General features: G+C 39.0%; 1 pseudogene; it reads right to left on the bottom strand.

Annotated features, from left to right (window-relative positions):
• Window positions 1–892: 892 nt before the first annotated feature.
• On the bottom strand, window positions 893–1,980 carry LOC138390199 (glyceraldehyde-3-phosphate dehydrogenase pseudogene; annotated as a pseudogene).
• Between the last annotated feature and the right edge of the window lie 17,774 nt (window positions 1,981–19,754).

Genomic DNA, 19,754 nt, shown 5'->3' with positions numbered 1-19,754 from the left:
TTCAGGTATTGACAGAATTCAGTTCCACATGGTTGAAGGACTGAGGCCCTCACTTTTTTCCTGGCTGTGAACTGAGGGCCATCCTCGGCTTTTAGAAGCCACTGTATTCCTTGGCTCACAGCCCTCTTCCTCTGTCGTAAAAGCCAGCAGTGGTGGGTTGAGTCTTTGTTGCATCTGTCTCTAACCACAGCAGGAAGAAGTTCTCTGCTTTTAAAGACTCTTGTGGTTAGATAGGGCCCACCTGGGTTACTGGGATAATCTGAATGGATAATCTACCAATTTCAAGGTTCATAACTTCAATCACATCTGTAAATTGTCTTTTGCTATGTAAGGTGACATATTTACAAGTTCTGGAGATTAGGACATAGACATCTTTGGGGGGTATTATTTCATCTACCACATATGAAGAAACACATGGGTGGGAGGGGGAGAGAATAATGCTCTAGGAGAGAACTACACTTTACACATTTTTTTTTTTTTTTAAGCAAAATCTCTCCCAGACGTTGCCCCTGTAGGTGGTTTATAGCTCTTGAAATGGCACACTACTGTTTTGGAGCACATAGCTGAAGCTGATTGAAGAAGACATGCATCACGAAGCATGGCACACTGGCAGTGTCTTCTGTTGTTAGAAGGTCTGTTGGCCTCTTATAATAAGGGCATCATGCCAACCAACATCAAGAGCTTCCTGTTCCCGACCTAATGGTCTAATATCTGGATTTTACAAACTGCCCTAAATGTTTATTTATTTATTTTTATTTAGTTATTTATTTTGGCCGAGTACAGGGCACTTTATTGATGGTACATGACAAGGCGGGGCTCCCTAGGCCCCTCCCATTCTTCAAGGGCTCTGGCATGGAAACTGTGTCGTGAGGAGGGGAGATTCTCAGTGAAGTGGGGACTGAGTAGGCAGGGACACCCCAGCAGCTGAGGCCTCTCTCTTCCTCTGCACTCTGGCTGGGGCTGGTGGTCCAGGGCTCTTACTCCTTGGCGGCCATGTGGGCCATGAGGTCCACCACCCTGTTGATGTAGCCAAATTCATTGTCAAACCAGGCAATGAGCTTTACAAAGTGGTCATTGAGGGTGATGCCAGCCCCAGCATCAAAGGTGGAAGAGTGGGTGCCACTGTTGAAGTTGGAGGAGACAATCTGGTGCTCAGTGTAGCCCAGGATGCCCTTGAGGGGGCCATCGGCCACCTGCTTCACCACCTTCTTGATGTCATCATACTTGGCCGCCTTCTCCAGACAGCAGGTCAGGTCCACCACTGACACGTTGGCAGTGGGGACGCGGAAGGCCATGCCAGTGAGCTTCCCGTTCGGCTCGGGGATGACCTTGCCCACGGCTTTGACTGCGTCAGTCGATGTAGGGATGATGTTCTGGAGAGCCCCACTGCCATGACGCTGCATCTTCCCAGAGGGGACTATCCACGGTCTTCTGGGTGGTGGTGACGGCATGGACTGTGGTCATGAGTCCTCCACGATGCCAAGGTTGTCATGGGTGACCTTGGCCAGGGGGGCTAAGCAATTGGTGGCGCAGGAGGCATTGCTGATGATAGTGAGGTTGCTTTGGTGCTTGTCGTGGTTCATGCCCATCACAAACATGGGGACATCAGCAGAGGGGGCAGAGATGATGACCCTTTTGGCACCCCCATCTAGGTGAGCCCCGGCCCTCTCCAGGATGGTGAAGACGCCAGTGGACTCCACAATGTAATCAGCGCCCACTTCACCCCATTTGATTTTGGTGGAATCTCGCTCCCATGGTTATGGGATGGCCATTGATGACAAGCTTCCCGTTCTCTGCCTTGACGGTGCCATGGAACTTGCCGTGGGTGGAGTCGTACCGGAACATGTAGACCATGTAGTTGAGGTCAATGAAGGGGCCATTGATGGCGACAATATCCACTTTGCCAGAGTTAAAAGCAGCCCTGGTGACCAGGCACCCAGTCTGGCTAAAGCCATTTATTCCGGCCTTCGCTTTCACCATGGCGTCTCCAAGACGGTGCTGGCGCTGCACGAGAAGATGCAGCTGTCTGTCGAACGGGAGGACCAGAGAGCCTGCCCTAAATGTTTAAATAGAACTAAACATTCTGGAGCAGTTATCCAGAAGTATCTAGCCTTTCTGGAGAATCCAAACACTAGAACAGGCTAGTTGTAGGACTTCTCTACAGGCTCAATGTTAGTTTTAGGACTCCACTGAGGATCTGGTTTCATCTAGATATTTCTAACTCAGACTTCTCTGGTGGTCACTTTTTTACAGAGTCTGATCTACTGATCTAAGTTACTGGACTATTGCAGTCACCTAACTCATCTCTCTGCTTCCAGTGTCTCGCCACTACAACCCATCCTCTATATGGTCAGGACAGTGAAAATTCTCAACTTTTCGCTTGCCTGAACATACATGAGGAATCCAACACACTTCCGTCAGTAACAGAGCTTCATGATGGTGGTGCTTTTCAACTCAAGCTTCTGTTAAGTTTGTAAAAGAATCTCAGATGATTCTGAATCCCCCATCACATACACCAAATGATTCCACAGTCTCCCTTTTACATACTTCAAGAGAGCATGTGATCATCATCATAACAAACCTTTTCATTGCCATTACCATAACACTTACATGCTGCTGTGTGCCAGATACTGTTCTAACTGCCTTAGGTATGGTAACATTTAATCTGTGTAAGTGCTATTCTCAAACCAATTTTACACATGAGAGAAAAGAGGTTAAGTGACTCTCCCACAAACAGCTAACAAGTGATGGAGCTATGACATAAACTCAGATTCTACACCCTTCACCACTAAGCCAAACTGTACCCCAGCATCTTCTCTTAAGAATCTAGGATTATCTATTTGCTAACACATAAATATGATCATACGTCTACCTTTCAAAACCTTCAGTTTAAAATTTTAGCCTAGCATTCAAGGCTCTTTCTTATCCACCTCTAATTTAAAACTGACCCTAACTGTTCCCACCCTGGTATCCTGTCACGTTCGCTTCCACTCAGGGAACATGTACTGGGTGCCTATTTTTATCTAGGCCATGTGCTCAGTAGAAAGGGTATAAAGACCTTTCAAACTATAGCAGGGAATTAAAGAAATAATTATCATAACTAGGGAAGGGAATTAATTTCTTGAGCCTTTATGTGTCAGGCGGTGTGCTGTTATACACATTTTATTTGCCCCTTACGCCTGGGATAGCAGTAGTACAACTGGGATTTAGACGCCAGCCTCTCACCAAAGGTCATGCTCCCTCTGTAACACCAGTGGTTTTCGAAATTTTTCTTTCCTATCAAGAAGCTTATTATTGAAATGAAAATAAGCTAAATAGATAAAAATTGAAGTGAAAATAAACCCAAGAGATAAAAGCAGAACTGCTCTGATTAATCCGGGGTGTGAAGCCCATTCCTTACCTTCTTCCACCCCTGGGTCAGTGAAGGGCCACTGCAGAGATCAATCTGAAACCCAGCACACTTCACAGGGCAGCTCTGGTTTGGTCTTTCAACAATGTTCAAAGTGCAACAGTGCATGGTGTGCAATGCACTTCGGGAACAACAACAATAAAAAAGAAGCCAGTGCTGAACTTTATAAAAGGAAAGTACTTTCCATAGAAGAGCTGACATTTGATGTTAGTGTTAGGAATGGGTAGGGGTTTTCCAGTATGAGAATGCAGTAAGAACTCGTAAGGCAGAGGAAATAGCATAAATATCCTGAACGTCTTTGGCATTCTCATACTGCATTGCCTTTAAAAAGAAAAACAGAAACTCCGTGCCGAGGCAGTGTGGTGTGGTGAAAAGAGACAAGGTTGGAAGACAGGAGACTAGAACTAACCATGCTAGCTGGCCACTTCAATGCCTTATTTTTCATCTTTTCATCTATAAATTAAGAGGATTTCCTTAGTGACCACTAAAAGTTTCTTCAAGCTGTAGAAACGTCATTCTGTAGTTCATGAACAATTTCTTTTCCACTATCTTACAAATAAACGTAGAAGACAACCATTCCAAGTGTCCTGGTTAAGAGCTTGCGTTCTCCTACCCACTTGATATATGACTCAAAGCAAGGTTCTTAACTATACTATGCTTCAATTACCTAGCTGACCATGTAAGCTTGTTGGAGGAAGTATATTAATGCATATAAAGTGTATTGCCTGGCATGTATCAAGAGCTCAATAAGAATTAATTATATGTGCGAGTGTATGTGTGTGTATGCGTAATACATACATACACCTACATGGGTAGAAACTTCAGAAGAGTCACAGAGTATACAGAATATGTAGACTTTGAAAATGCAGTAAAACCAGAAAAATCTATTTGGAATCTTAACTTGAGGTGACTTTTTTCCAAAATGAAAAAGTGGACTTTCATTTGCTGATTTGACTTTAGTTCAAAAAAGTGAAATAATTGCACTTTCCAGGCTCTCCTTCTGCTCTCTTACAACGTGGAAAGACTTATTTTATATATTTTATAATAATTTATTTTCTAGATGAAAATAATCTATCCAGCTTCTGCAACTCTATATTTAAGTGGTTGTTTTGGCTTAATTGGACAAGGGAAATAAGAATAGGAATAATAGCTTTTCCGTATAAAATACCTGTGTGCCGGGCAATTATTTTAGGAACTGTACTCGGAGTGTCTCACGTGTCCTCATAACAATTTTATGAAGCAGAGATCATTATTCCTCACTTTGCAAATGAGGAAATAGAGGCAGAGAGGATTAAAGACCCCTGTCCAGGTCATGCGACTAAGAAGTTCAGAACCAGAATTGCATCCCCAGCCCTGCCTTGCCAGCCACACTTCTCCTCTTCTCCTGCCGTACAGGACCTCAGAGAGCCGGGAACTTCCCTGGCATCCACACCTGGTCCTGTTCTGTCCATAGCTAGCAAATATGGCTAACGATCTAAACCCTCTGGGAACCCAAATGCCCAGCAACAGATGGTAGAATAAACAAAATGTGGCATATTCCTATCATGGAATATTATCTGGCCATAAAAAAAGAATGAAGCATTGTACTAATACAAGCTACAACTTGGATGGACCTTTAAAACATTATACTAAGTGAAAGAAGGCATCAGAAAAAGGCAACATAGTACATCATCCCATTCATACGAGGTTCAGAATAGGGACATCTATAGAGACAGAAGGTGGTTGCTTAGAGATGGGGTGGGGGGTTAACAAAGTAACAGCCAGAGAATATAGGATTTCTTTTGAGGAGATAAAAATGTTCTAAAATCAACAGTGCTGATGGTGGCACATGTCTGTGAATATACTAAAAACCATTGAATGGTACACTTTAAATGGGCAAATTTCATGGTGTATGAATAATATCTCAATAAAGCTGTTCGTAAAAAAATCCTCTGAGGAATTTTTCAAAAATGTTGATTTCTGGATTTGCTTTATCCCCCACCCACACCCCCATCCTAACTCTGCCCTCTGAGATTCCAATTCAATAAATCTGGGTTGGTTTTCTGGAAATTTGCATTTTATCAAAGGTGTCCTGTATAATTCTTGTGATAATGCATGTGTGCCCATCACTGCTTCAGAAAGAGATTGGGCTGGTCAAGAACTAACCCAGAACTGGGCCAAATTTGCTGAAATCCAGAATTCCAGGGTGGACCTGGAACTTTACAACCGGCATGATTTTCAGGGTGGCTGGAGGAATACCCAATGACTTGGAGTAGGCCAAAGTCACTGACCATTACAAAGTTTGCTTGAGCACTTTTTCCCTAAGAGGAAAGTAGCTCCAATGGACTCTGGAAGGATGTTGTTTCACCAAAACATCTTGAGATTCCTGTACACCAGGTTTTTTCCTTCTTGCACAATTTTGATGATCCTTTTTGTTCCATTATAAATGAGTTGATTTCTTTACATAGCAAGTTTGTTAATAGAGTACACTATTCTGGGAGGTAGAGAAAAGGAGTGAAAACATTTATTTGATATAGAGAAAGCATATCAACCCCAAGACAAGGAAGTATAAGAAAGAAGTAATGGACAAAAATTCAGTGTCTGAAATTTTATATTTTAATGACAGTTTAGCTAAATGACCAGAAATACACTTCAGGAAATAACACTAAACTGGAAGGAGATGAAATAAATGAGATTCTAACTAGTGTTTAACCGTATTTCATGATTATAAATATTTAACCAGGTATATTTCTGGGGTTTTTAGTATTCAAATATAAAAATTTGGGCCTCTGAAGAGAAGGCTACATTTTACCATTCTAAAATTACAAATGCTTTTCACTTTCTTTAGAACGTGATACGCTTTTGTTGACTAAACAGCATTATTTCTTAGTAGAGTTCCAATGCTACAATTTGACCCCTTCTGGCAAATTAAATACAATTATGCAAACTACTAGGATTTGGGCCTAATCTAATTAATACGGTATATATGAAGCAGATAATAATTTCCCGGTGGAAAACTAGATTGTCTTATTTCATGTTTGAACTATGGCTTAGAAAAACATTGTTTTATGTAAGAAAGGTTGCATTATCTTCCATATTCTGTTTGCTCAGCCCCATAATGGACATATTTAGAAAAATAAAGCCAAAACTGGAATCTTCAAATGATGACATCTTTTTTCAGATATAATTACAAAACAGTATAGTCCATGAAAGTAGAGAAAGAAGAATTTCATTTAGAGGTGATTGCCTTTTCTCTAATAAAATACAAATATAGCACCGCTATAATTTTTCTCTTTACATAGCTACAGTGTCAAATATGATTTAATGGGGAAAATTCTGTCCCTTTAAACATAGAAGTTTAAGACTTTAAATTGACCTGGATTAAATGCATACCAATAAATTCCAATCGCAAACTTTCTGAATGATATTTATAATCCGGAGATTGAGTATACTCTTTTTCAAATGTCTGAATCCTATTAGCATTAATCAGTGTTATACATGTGCACTGAGCAGAAATCAGAAAAGAATTATTTTTAGTGCCCCTTGCCAAGAATACTAAAGAAATTATCTGTCTCGTACCAAGAAAAGGGAAGTCTTTTATTTTTCTTTCTTTCTACAAAAGTGAATTTCATACAGAAGAGAAGTCCTGGCTTAGTAACATTAAATATTAGTCTTCTATAGAAAGGAAATGGACAGGGTGTACCAAGACCAGGATTTTTCTCAGGCCTTTGCCTCTGGCGCAGAATTGTCATTTCCAAGTGTGTGAACACAGTCTTTGCTCGTTTGTTCCTGAGCTCCCTGGAGGGCCTGCCAACGAGCATGCCAGCTCTCAAGCTGCATTGCACAAAGATTTCTAGCACACAAGGATCTGGATTTTCTTTCCATAGGTAACGTCAGTGTCGTGAAGCCCTGTAAAGCGATGGCAGGGAGTACGAACTCTTAGAAAGCAGTGGCCTGTTAGCTCTTTATCCTATTTTAGCAGAAAAACCCTCCGTTTGGTGAATAAAGAGAAAAAAGTTCTGTGGAAATTCTACTACTAGTATTGCCAATCTGCTTGTAAACCTATAAGGACAAATATAATTTCCTGAGGAATAAAGCAATAGAGGCAGTATTTGTGTTGTGAGTTTTTGTAAAGGTGCTGTTAAGTAAGCATATTTCTGAGTGATGTTAGCAGCTATTTTCATTCCACCCGGGGTTCCTCGCCCGTGGGCTACAGACCCCTGGGCTGGGGAGGGTGGCACAAAGTCACAGCAAAGAAGCGGGGAGAGGGCAACAAGCCCTATGCTCATATGCATTTTCTTAATCAAATGTTGTTAAAAAGGCAACCACTGTAATGTGATGAGGAGGGGCAGCAAATATTTTATAATAAGAACAAAAATAAATCATCTCGTATCTTAGATTCGCTTCAGAATAATCTGGAGTGGGAAGAGTAGGGAGAGCACATACGAAATAAGACGGGTCACGGGTTGATAATTGTTAAGGCTGGGTGATGGGTACATGGAGATTTATTATGGGCTCTAACTTTGTGTTTTTTGAAATTTTTCCTAATAATAAGCTTAAAAATTATTATACTCACAAACGTTGGAAACTATTGCTTTATACTAAATTGTCAAGTAATTTTACATAAAAATCCTTGCAAGGGGTATCCAATCGGCAACAAATACGAAAGCAGTCAAGTTGTTAAAGCAAAGATTAAAGTGGGTTACTAAAGATTACGTAAGAGATACATTGTTAATCACTTATTTGCTATGGGGGTATCCAGAGCCACTGTTTTTACATGCACCCTAACCTTTCTCTCACACTAAATATTAAAAAGGGAAAATAGCATTCACGTGCCCATAATGGGTGATAAGCTGTATGGACTTCGAAAAGCCTAAAAATTAAACTGCAGCTCTCAGTTACCCGTTAAGCCCTTTTCCCTCCTTCCCTCTTTTTCCCTCTCTCTATTTTTCTCTAACGCTGTGATATTTACCCTGAGTTTGAAGATAATTACCTCCTTCAAAATTTTAAGTGGCAAACACAGATTAGAATACATCCTTTTGGTTTATTGCTCACAACCGATTCGTCTTCAGCAACTGTTCTACTTTTCTTTGGGCTTGGCAAGCTCTCCAGAACAACATTTCCTTCTTTTCATTCTGATGCAGGGCGATTGTTTGGTGCTGATACAACATTGACTTTTCCCATAATTTAGTTTCGAGGGTTTTACACTAGGGAGTTCCACTGTGTTTAGATTGTAAAACTTTTTCCGAGGACTTTTGTAACAGAACTCCATGTTCTAACGGTCCCAGTGAAGTTGTTTTTAATACTCTTTCCCCCCTGAATTTTCATTAAAATTCAATTGAATTTTAACTTTGCCGGTTTATTGTCAATCTGCCCCAAAGATAAATTGAAATACACAGAGAGACTGTCATTTCCTGTCTGATGTGTTGTTGTTCCTGTGTACAATGGCAAGTCTTTTTTATTTAGGTCTATGACATTCCATCAGGGTAAGTAACTTCCTAACGAGTCATTAAGGGCAACTCCTGGAAAACTGTGATATAATCCCAACAGATCGGCCAGGTGAGTTATGTTGGGGGATAAGAATTACATGATCATATGGATGTGTGTTCCTCTATGTAGCAAAGTTATACTGTGTCTTATCACTACAAATCACATAAAATTATGTGATTATTTTATATCAGCTTCCCATATTCATATTTCTTGCCTGATATGCATGATGAGTTGGCCAGTAGGTTTTAAGACGGAGCAGCAGAAGATTCTCACAGACAACTGCGGAAATTTTGACTGAGATATGAATATTGCCATTGGCCACATATGCCTTAATGATGAATTGCCATGATTTTGTATTCTCAAGGTATTGTCGTCTGCTTTCTTCAGCAGATGTTAGAGATAGTTGTACAAATATCCACATTTCTTACACAAATTCTAGAGACAGGGATGTGTTCCTGTAGCGCAGTGGCCTTTAAACTTTCCTGCTCCCATACAGCCTAATAGAATTTTGAAAAATTGTGTGTGTCCTCCTTACACATTGTTACAGCTGAAAACTTTTATTGTAAGTTCAAACAGTTGCACAGGATATAATTCCTCTCATGCAGTAAATATTCCACTTAAAAATAAAACTTTATATCTCTTTTTAAATTGTAACTTATGTAATCTAAATATTATAGCAATTTAATACCCTCCACCATCCATTTAAAAAGTAAATTTTTCTTTTTTTTGGGCTTTCTTTACTAGTTATTTACATCATTTTCCCCCTTAAACTTATTTTTCCATTCCACTTCACTATGGAATTTTATTTTAGTGTAATATATGTTTATGCTTGAAAAAATTGATGACGGTATCATGTCCCACTTCAATAAAAATATTTATATAAATGAAAATTTAAAAATTTTTAAATTACCTCTAATCCTGAGGCCCAAATTTCTTCTGAAATGACTCACTATTATAATTATTATTGCTATATAATTGGTCTAAATGACAATAGAGTTATAATATTTGACAACTATAAAACTTAAAAATTAAGTGTACTTTCACAAGAAATGCACCTCTTGATAAGATAAATATGAGGTAAATTGGGCTTTTCAATTTTTTAAAAAAATTCTGCTACTTTTTTCCTTTTGGGAATTTTGTTTTGTGACTACTTTGTTTATTAGTCATGAATAGTTATTACTTACGATGGCACGAGATAGGTTCAGCATTAATATAGTCCCTAGCTTTTGTTTTTGTAAATACATCTCCTGGAAAGTCTTATTCATATGTATAAATAGATGGTACTGAAATAAGGGCTTTTTGTTTTTTTAATAAAAATTTGCATAAACTTTTTGAATTGCTTCTGAGTTATAGTCCCAGAAGCACTTGGTAGTCTTTTATCAAAAAATAATTTGGAGATCTATCAGTGGGCAACTTAATGAGGTCTCACACTTGACCAGCACGTCCCACGTCCTTTCTTCTAGGGCCTCGTAAGTGAGAAACTGAGATCTCAAAAGCTTCACCAAGACCCCCCAGATCCGATGCTTCTCTCGGCCGGACTGCAGTTGCTGTCTCTGCTGCTTGTCCGACGAGCCAGTCAGTAGGTGGACTGGCTCCTCAACTGGAGAGGTGACTCTGCACCGACAGAGAGCTGTGGCTGCCTCTCGGTGACCAGGTGAGTGGACGCCGAGCCCCAGGTGCTGTTTCTCCAGTGGTGTCACATTCTTCTGTCCTACCCTCATTTGTTACATCTGTTAAATGTGGATGCTGTTAATATCTGCCTCATAGGGGTGATTCGATGCTCTGCTGAGATGCTAATATGTGAGACTTTAAAATGTTATGTAAATATTAGTTGTGCCATGTTGAGAGTATTTGAACATTATCTGTCCCAACCCTCTTGATCTCCTCACGAGATAACTTGGGTCTGCCCACAGGACCTGATGCTAAGAAGCATGCACAAATGCAGCCTACCTATTTGGACCTGCTACTGCAGGTTTTGTTCTCTGAGACTTGGTTTTCCAGCAGGGATCTCCTTAGCCACCTTAGGTCCTCCCTGTTTGATGAGCATTTGGACACTGAGAGGTTCTTACCTCAGCAGTCTCCTTTCCATAACCTTTGGTGCATTCCTCTCACTCCACACGTTATAGAGTTGTGTATATATTTCCTCTTGGTCTGACACTACACACGTTCTGCAAGAAGCACTCCTGTCTTCTTTGTTGATCTCTTGCAGGTTGGACTAATCCCACACACCCTCTCGCTGGAGAAGGGGGATTGAATAAATATGGACACAATTGGAGATACGGTGAAAAAGAGAATTTAAGTAATTCAGCCTGTTCACTGCATAAATCTAGATAAAATCAAGAATTTAAAATAAGAATGCACAAGGAAAAGTGACTAAAGGGATTTAACAAACACTGTGTGGCTTTCTTTGGTGTATTAATGGTTTATTTTTATTTAAATAGAGACATCAATTAGTAAAATTTACATGGGGAAAAATTAGACAAAGGATAAAATATTTATTAACAAAGACTTTATTGTATCTTTTTTCCATTTTTCTTTACCTCAAATTTCATTTTGAAAGATTTTAATCTATTGATCAGAATTTGGCCTCAAATCAATGTTACACAACAACCGTTGAAAATAATTTTCGTCGTGGTACAGAGTGAAAAATTACTTTTCAAACTGCAGGGTCAATCCATTTGCACCATGAAGACAGGATTTGATGACATTTAATACTAACTCTCTTGATGCAAAGGTGGGGAAAAGGGAACTGAGACAGTTGACATTTACTGTGTCCCTGCTGAAAGTGTGACGCTGCAGCAGGCGTTAAGTATGAGGCACCTTGTGGAACTGAAGGACTTCTCAAAAGTGAAACTTAGTCAATGGAGAAAAGGTGAGCCCATCCAACAGTGGAAGCAGCCCCTAACTTTCATGTGCTTACTACTCAAACTCTGGTCAATCTTTTAACCCTTACTTGTAGTTGGGTCAGAGGGAGCTATGACATCAAGACAGTGATAAAGACATGAGCCAGGAACATAAGGAATAATATGGTAGGAGGATGGATGTAATTAAACATAGGTAGCTCCAAATTAACTAGTACAGTGCTGAGGCCCTTCTGGATGCTCAGTTAATATTTGTTGATGAGGCCATTCATGTGTCCTTGCTTTACCCAAATCCTTTGGTAAACAGCACATTGGCAATTGTCTGGGCTCTGAGGTTCATCTCATAATATTTTCTCTGCAAGAAAGGAAATACATTCTGAGGTCTTTTGAGACTGATGACTTTCACACTCTTTTTTCACTTTTATAGTCATCATGTAATCAAACTTTTCTAAAAATTTGTATTATAGATATGTTCATTTGCTTTTTTAAAATATTTTTTCCTTTTGTATTGTGGTAAATATACATCACATGAAATTTATCGTGTTAGCCGTATTTAAGTGTATAAGTCAGTGGCATTAAGTACATAAGGTTGTGTTGCTTTTTTCCTAGCTAAATAGAATTCTTAATGTGTCTGTGACAGAGAGGGATGAAGTATTAGCTAAGAAACAATTGTAGTCAGCTTAAAGGACATTCCCTACTCACAGGATGCTTAGTAGGAAACACAAATATACACCACACAGGAGTTGAGTAGATCCCAAATATCATCTGAAAGAGTCAGGAAAACTCCGTAACTGTTGGAGAATGCCCAGCATCAGATCTCTCTTGGAACAGAATTATCTTACGGCAGTCCAACAAAAATTTGGCATTGATGCATAATTAATGAACTGAAAAATGGATTAGTTAGATTTCTCTCTAATTAACGTTTCCCTAATATCTGGCATGAAAGCAAAGCTGCATTAATTAGTAGAGTGGATGCTGTGTGTGTGTGATTGTGTGTGGGTGTGGTGTGTCTGTCTGTAGGCATAGTTTGACATGTTTCATTTGCAGCCTTTTTCTTTCTCTATTCTTACCCTCCTCCCTTGTTCCCACCCCCTCATCCCTCCTTTTGTTCTTCTCAGGATTGCCATTATGTTTTTATATGTGGATGAGGGGGAAGGAGTGACAGATTGAATGATTCCGTTTTTAGATGGATGTCTGAGCATACATGAATTAATCAATATTTCATAATCTAGGTGATGAAAGCCCCTCTTTTTCTTAGAGCAAAGAGGACATTATGCTCTGTGTGTGCAGCTTAACTACCATTAATGTTAATGAAAATCATGCAGGCAAAGCCCCTTTCTTGAGTAGATAACATGCTCTAGTGTGCATCGTTGGCAATTATACATCAACTCTTAATCGTCTTGGGAAGCAGGAGAGGTAAATCCTGCTGCTGAGCCAACGCACCTCGTGTCAGGATTATTGTCCAGCATTAGGATGTGAACTTAAAATCTTAATTCTTCCTTTTTCTTCCAACTTATTCTTCTATCGTTAATTAAGTCAAATATTCCCTCGGGAGGTGAGCGAATGCATGTGTGTTTGTAAACGGGGCGGAAAGGAGCTGACAACAAAGAAACAATGAAGGCAAAGAGGAAGAATCTTTTTGCATTCATATATTAGGACTGCTAAAATGTGTAGCTCATTTTTCCAGAATCTCAAATTTGAATATGCATCTGCAGATATAAGATCTTCCATGTGATATATAGTTCTGGTCTTTTTACTTCTGGGCATGAAGTGAAATAGCCACTGTTGAAAGATTTACTTCTCATTTGGCTAGATATTTCTTCATTCAACAGATATTTATGAAATCTATTATATACCAGGTAGCAAGCGCTACAAAGATGATTGACTTTTTGCCATCAAGGTGCTCCTTGGCCAATGGGAGACATTGACACACAAATAGGCATTGTTTAAAATATATGAGCAGTTCAGTTTGCGAGAGCTTAAGTTCAAGCTGAAGAGTGATGAAAGGGGAGGCTGGAGAGCTATGGAGAGGCCACGGTGTGGGAAGCCTCATGTTCCGTGTTGTACCAGTCAGGGTAAGAACTGCGGTAATGAACAATGGTTTGAAATAATAGAGGTGGAGTTCATACTCCCTGACAGTTTAGCCCAAGCCTTCCAGCCCGTGGCTCTACCTAGGGCATTGAGGCTTCCTCCAGACCTTCTGCATCTGCCTGCAGACTGGAGAAGAGAGGAAGGAGTTAGTCTTGAGTCCACCCGTGGTGGCACACTCATTTCTCCCACAGATGGCCCAGTTTATGCCTGAATTTCCAGCCCAACAATCAGTAGTGTCCTCTTTCACTCTTAACAATATCTCAGTTTGGGACAATAAATTATATGATCTCCCTAATTTCTTCCACATTCCATGGGCCAGGATTCAATCACGTAGTCACACCTAACTTCAAGAGAGGCTAGGAAACCTATGTGATTGGGAAGGGGAAAAAGGCAATGGATTTATTGAATGAAAGGCACTTCCTGTTGCACGTGTTAAACTGCATGCTCCATATCCATTGCCTTTTGAACTTTTCTACCTAAATATGGATATTTCTTTGAGGTTTGCTCGTATATTCTAAACATTTATCTGAATTTTGCATCCTGCTACATATCTGTGGTTTTCTTAAAAATAAAAACGATACGCTTTCTTTCTTCAAGAATCTTTACAAGTAAGTAATGCTCCAGGAACATTCGCCATATTTTGTTTTTATTTTAGTTTAGTTTAATTTATATGAAGAGACACATCATACAGTCTTGTCTGTATAAATATCCAAGTTGGAACAAACAGCACTGGACAGTCTCAAGCAGAATGACCTGCTAGATTTTCATTTTGAATTAAACATTCTGACACCTACGTGGAGTGCAGATTCCAGGAGGCGGAGATGGGGAGCAGGGAGACCAATCTAGATGTGACAAGTATCTGGGTGAAAGATGATAAAGGATCTGATTTAGGTTGGAGATATTAGGAATGTTAGGAGATGAAATCAGTATGCCCAAACCAAAAAAAGCAATTATTGATATAGGTTTCTATGTAAAAACTTAAAGGTTTTGTTTCAGCAAAAATATATAAAATTAACTTTAAAAAGCAAACACAAACTGGAAAAAAATTTGTGATGTTTGAATGATGTGAAAGATGGGAAGGCTGGTATCTCTAGCACAGTAAGAGCTCTTATGGAATGACAAGAAAAAAGCATTCCAATAGAAAAATGCACACAGGAATTTATCAAAAAATATAAATGGCCTACAAAACGTTACACCTCACTAAAAAATTTAAAAATAGAAATAAAAGCACAATCTTCAATATCAAATTAGTGAAGATCACATAATATCATAGAGATATATATATGTACAAAGTATTCATCTCAGTGCTGTTAATAACAATCAAAATTGAAAAAAATAATTTCCTTCCATGGAAGATTTTTCTAAAATAAATTGTGATATAGCCACTCAGTATTATGCAATCAATGTATTAATAGGTTTATATATATAGAAATAGAAAGATATTCATGACTTATTGTCAAGTGAAAACAGAAGGTTACTAAACTCCTTTATAACATTCCCACTTTATGTAAAATTGTCTGTGTGTGCAGGAATATGCATGTGTGTGTATAGAGATATCTAGAAGGCTTACAATAAAATATTAAAACAATGCTTATTTCGGGATGGTAGAATTAGAGCTGGCTTTTCTCTGTATTTTTTATATCATTTTAGAATTTTAAAAGACATCATGTATTATTTATGTAATTTTTTTTTTTTTTTGAGACAGAGTCTCGCTCTGTTGCCCGGGCTAGAGTGAGTGCCGTGGCATCAGCCTAGCTCACAGCAACCTCAAACTCCTGGGCTTAAGCGATCCTATGCCTCAGCCTCCTGAGTAGCTGGGACTACAGGCATACGCCACCATGTCTGGCTAATTTTTTCTATATATATTTTTAGTTGTCCATATAATTTCTTTCTATTTTTAGTAGAGATGGGGTCTCGCTCTTGCTTAGGCTGGTCTCAAACTCCTGACCTCGAGCGATCCATCGGCCTCGGCCTCCCAGAGTGCTAGGATTACAGGTGTGAGTCACCACGCCCGGCCTATTTATGTAATTTTTAAGTAAATAAAACCTTATTAATTTGGGAAAAAAAAACAAAAAAAACAAAAACAAAAACAAAAAAAAACAAAAAACAAAAAACCCAGCAGGTGTTTTTACCCTTGGAGTGAAAAATGAGGAGGGCTTCTTGATTGGTTGTTTGCAGAGAGTGAACCAGAACAGTTGGGCAAGGGTGACCTCCAGCTCTCTCATTCCTGGAGTAATTCGCTGGCACTGGATAAAAAGCAGTTCTCCTCTCAGTCTCCTACACCTTTACCCTGTTGTCATTCTCTGCTTTGCAACATCTCATCTCAAATGCTGCCCCTCTCAGCTTGGTCCCTCTACTCTCTGGAATGCTTGTTCCAATGTTAACAACCCCTCTGTACCCTCTGCCTTATTCCAGGAACTTTCCCTAAGTGGCCAAAGATTAGAGATGAGAGAGGCCGTTGGAAATGACCGACCCAAGTATTCTTACATAGGCACAGGTCATTTGGATGCCAGCATGTGCTGAGGGTACCAAATATGGCATCAGAGAAGATGGAAAATGGGACAAATTTATGAGGGACCCAGGACTGAGTGGATCTGTCTCATGGTGTTTGAAGTAACCGTGAGGTCCTGGGCCAGGGTAAAGATTCCCAATGGATTGCAAGATTTAACGCGGGGCAAGGCAGCCCTCATACTTGTCTGAACTGACTGTCAGGGCAGGCGAAGGGGTGTAACAGTGGAAGCAATAGCCAGTCCTGGGTAACAGTTTAAGGAACTGACAATTCATTCTTTTTCTATATTGCAATTTTGCTTTGCAAACAAAAACGCCAATCTATTCGGATACAAGCATAAATGCTGCCTGTGTAAATGGAAACATTAAACATAAGAGCTCTTCAACGGTTAAGAAACATCAAAGATTGAGGTCAGGGATCTGTCTGCTTCTTGAATCTTGATCTCTGGGGCCACCACTCCCCAGACACCATCTCTGCCTTTTGTCGTCACTGAGATCTTTGCCGCTGGAGGCTGACTCATCCCAGTCTTCAAGGGCCAGGGCATTTCTTGGTGTGCATTGAACTGCTGCCAAACTATTGTTTCACACTATTATTGTCTAAAAGACAACGTGTACTAGAAACGTGAAACAGGAAATGTTCATCTGACCTTATTACGGTAGAAGAAATTTTCCAGAGTCCATATGCTGATGTAATTATTTTAACAATTTTTTTTTTTCTTTAAAGTGGCCAGATCCTCAGAACAATTGTCTTTGCTGTCACAGGCATAGCACATAGCTTATCTCTCTTTTAGAGGAATAGAGTACATAGATGGCGCAATCAGGTTTTATATTATTTTCTAATTAGGTTGTAGGGAGTTTTTTCTGTTTGCTTGGCTTGTTTGTGTGTGTGAAGCATATATATTTGTATGTTTTAATTTTTACTTCCTTTGGAAGGTCCTTAATTTATTGTACATAGAAAATTCTTCCTTTATCCTCAAAGGCTACTTCCATATACCCCATTCCCTTCTGTTCTAGCAACTGCGCTTGATACAATTTCTTGTGAGCAGCAGCAAACAACTTCAGTATACGCTGGCTGTCAGCTCAGTGTGCTTGCAGTACTTACAATAAACATCACTCAGCATAAACTAATCTCTTTTTTTATTTTGGTCCTATTCTCATCAGCATCAATACAATGCTTTGAAATGAAAGGAAATGCTGTACTCACTGAATGAATAAGGATTAAAGCTTCAACTTATCTAGGGATAAGGAGGGGGAAATAACCCTCCCAAATCTGGCTATTTTTTTTTTTTTTTGCCTCCTTTGGCAGTGAAAAGCAATGAGCTGTTCTCTGTGAAAGAAAGGAAATGGTGCTAAGGAGCTTTGCCCCAGCCACTGTACACCTCTGGTTCTGAGCAAAGCAGAAGCCAGCCAGTTGTTTAGTTCCTAGCACACTGAAGTGTGATATTTGATTTAAATAAGCATCAGGAAGTAGATATTCAGGCGTAATTCAGGTGTGACCATATGGGCTTTTTTCTCTTTCATTTATCCTAAGTAGCTCTATAGTCTTGTTTTACGTTTGTTTGAATCCACAATCTTTTTTCCTCCCATATCCTATGCATCTGACGGGTTCCATTTCATTCCATTTTTCAGTTATCCTTTTTCTCCAAGTTTTAGAGAATCCAAGAAATCCTTTTCTCCAGTTCAAATACTACCCTGAATAGTATTTTTCTAATGTCAATTTAAACTTCTTTATTCTAGCACACTTTGTGCAGGGTGAATTCTTAAGCGTCGCTGTAAAGAATGAACGATTGGGGTTCAGCCCGGCTGTGCGTATGTCTTTCCACGACCGAAAACAATCAAGTGAAAAGGAAAAAGAATCAATTAGTTTATTGTTTTCCCTGCCTAGTCTCAAACAACCTGTGTGTATATTTTGGGAAATTTTTTTATCTTTGAATTTACTGTGTGTATATTCCATGTAAATTGATGGTTGCGTTTTCATTATATAGCTATATAGTAAAAACTTTTGAATGAGAAACAATTTTATTTGTTAAGAAAATAGCCATTTCAGAAAAAAGTGAGGTCAGCGGGTGTCTTGTTTTAGGAAGGAGGGGACTGGTGGTGACACTGGAGAGGAAGTCCTATGTCAGAGGGCTCCGAGCACATTTTCCTGCAGCACCTCAGCTATGCTTAAATGTAATCTGTTATTTTGACCAATGGTAATAGTTGCATTTTCCTTTTTATCACACTAAATTGTAAAACTGACAACTTAATAATTATGGCAAATCCTTATTTTTCAGAATTCTTTTCCCTCATCTTCCAACTCTAACAAGCTGAATTTTACGGTTTCCAAAGACTTCAAAAGCTACTAAATTATTGTTTTTTTAAAAAAAAAGAAGAAAGAAAGAAAGACTGTTTCATGTTTCATTTGAATGCTGCTGTCCACTAGGCACAAGAGAGAGCTCCTGAGTTACCCAAATGTTCTCCATTTGGCAAAGAAATACAGCAAAACGTTTGCCCAGATCTGTGTATGCTGAGCAACCAGGTAAGTTGGGCAACAGAGTATTGGCACCCAGTGAAGAAATGAAATTTTAAAACTATAATGCAATGTATTTCTGTGCCTCAAGTTGAAACTTCGTATTCAAAGAGTAAGGGACTTCATTTTTCTTCTTCTTCTCCAGCTTGTGTATTTCAGTTTTGTATTGAAATGTTCCCTGGATTCATAAAATATTTAGGGGCTACATAAAGAAGGAAGACTTCAGAATCAAAGGCAAGATTCACCTCACACGACTTCTGTTTTAAGCAAGAAAGCAGGCTCTATCAAAGGCCCAGTGTTAAATTTATCAGCACGAGCTTCTCACAATGTTTTGATTTCCCACTAAATGCAGTGGATAGAAGAATATTGAACAGTAAATAGTTAAGAATTTGTCTGGATGAATACCGATCTTAAAGTTCTGATCTCTAGTAATGTCAGGCAGATTGCCTTGGTAAATTGCATAGGTGAGTTTTGAAAGATGAAAGTGTAACTTAAATATTTGTTAGTTGCTTGAATATTTTTAGAGGAAAAAAATTAATGCTATTTATTTTACAGAATAAAGTATAATAGCTATACCAAAATTCCCAGAATGTGAAAGAGTAAAAGAAAACTACTGGATAAGAACCAATTATTTTTATTCCAAAGATATGAGTAATAAATGTGAATAGATATATTTCTATAAAATTCATAAAACATGGATATATAAAAATTTAGAAGCTCTGGTTGTTTTTGAGGTAAGAATTGAGGGCTTATGTGTCAAAAATACTTTGCACAGTTTACACTGTGGTTGTATTTGAAATTTTTTTCCTTATACATGTACAATTTTTTAAGAAGAATGAAGAGTGCTGTACAGGGCAAATGTTTTTACTGTAAGTCTTCGTTTTCATAAAACTATGTGTGTGTG

Source organism: Eulemur rufifrons, chromosome 8 (genome assembly GCF_041146395.1).
Source record: "Eulemur rufifrons isolate Redbay chromosome 8, OSU_ERuf_1, whole genome shotgun sequence".
NCBI lineage: Eukaryota > Metazoa > Chordata > Mammalia > Primates > Lemuridae > Eulemur > Eulemur rufifrons.
This window is presented reverse-complemented; position numbering and strand designations above follow the sequence as displayed.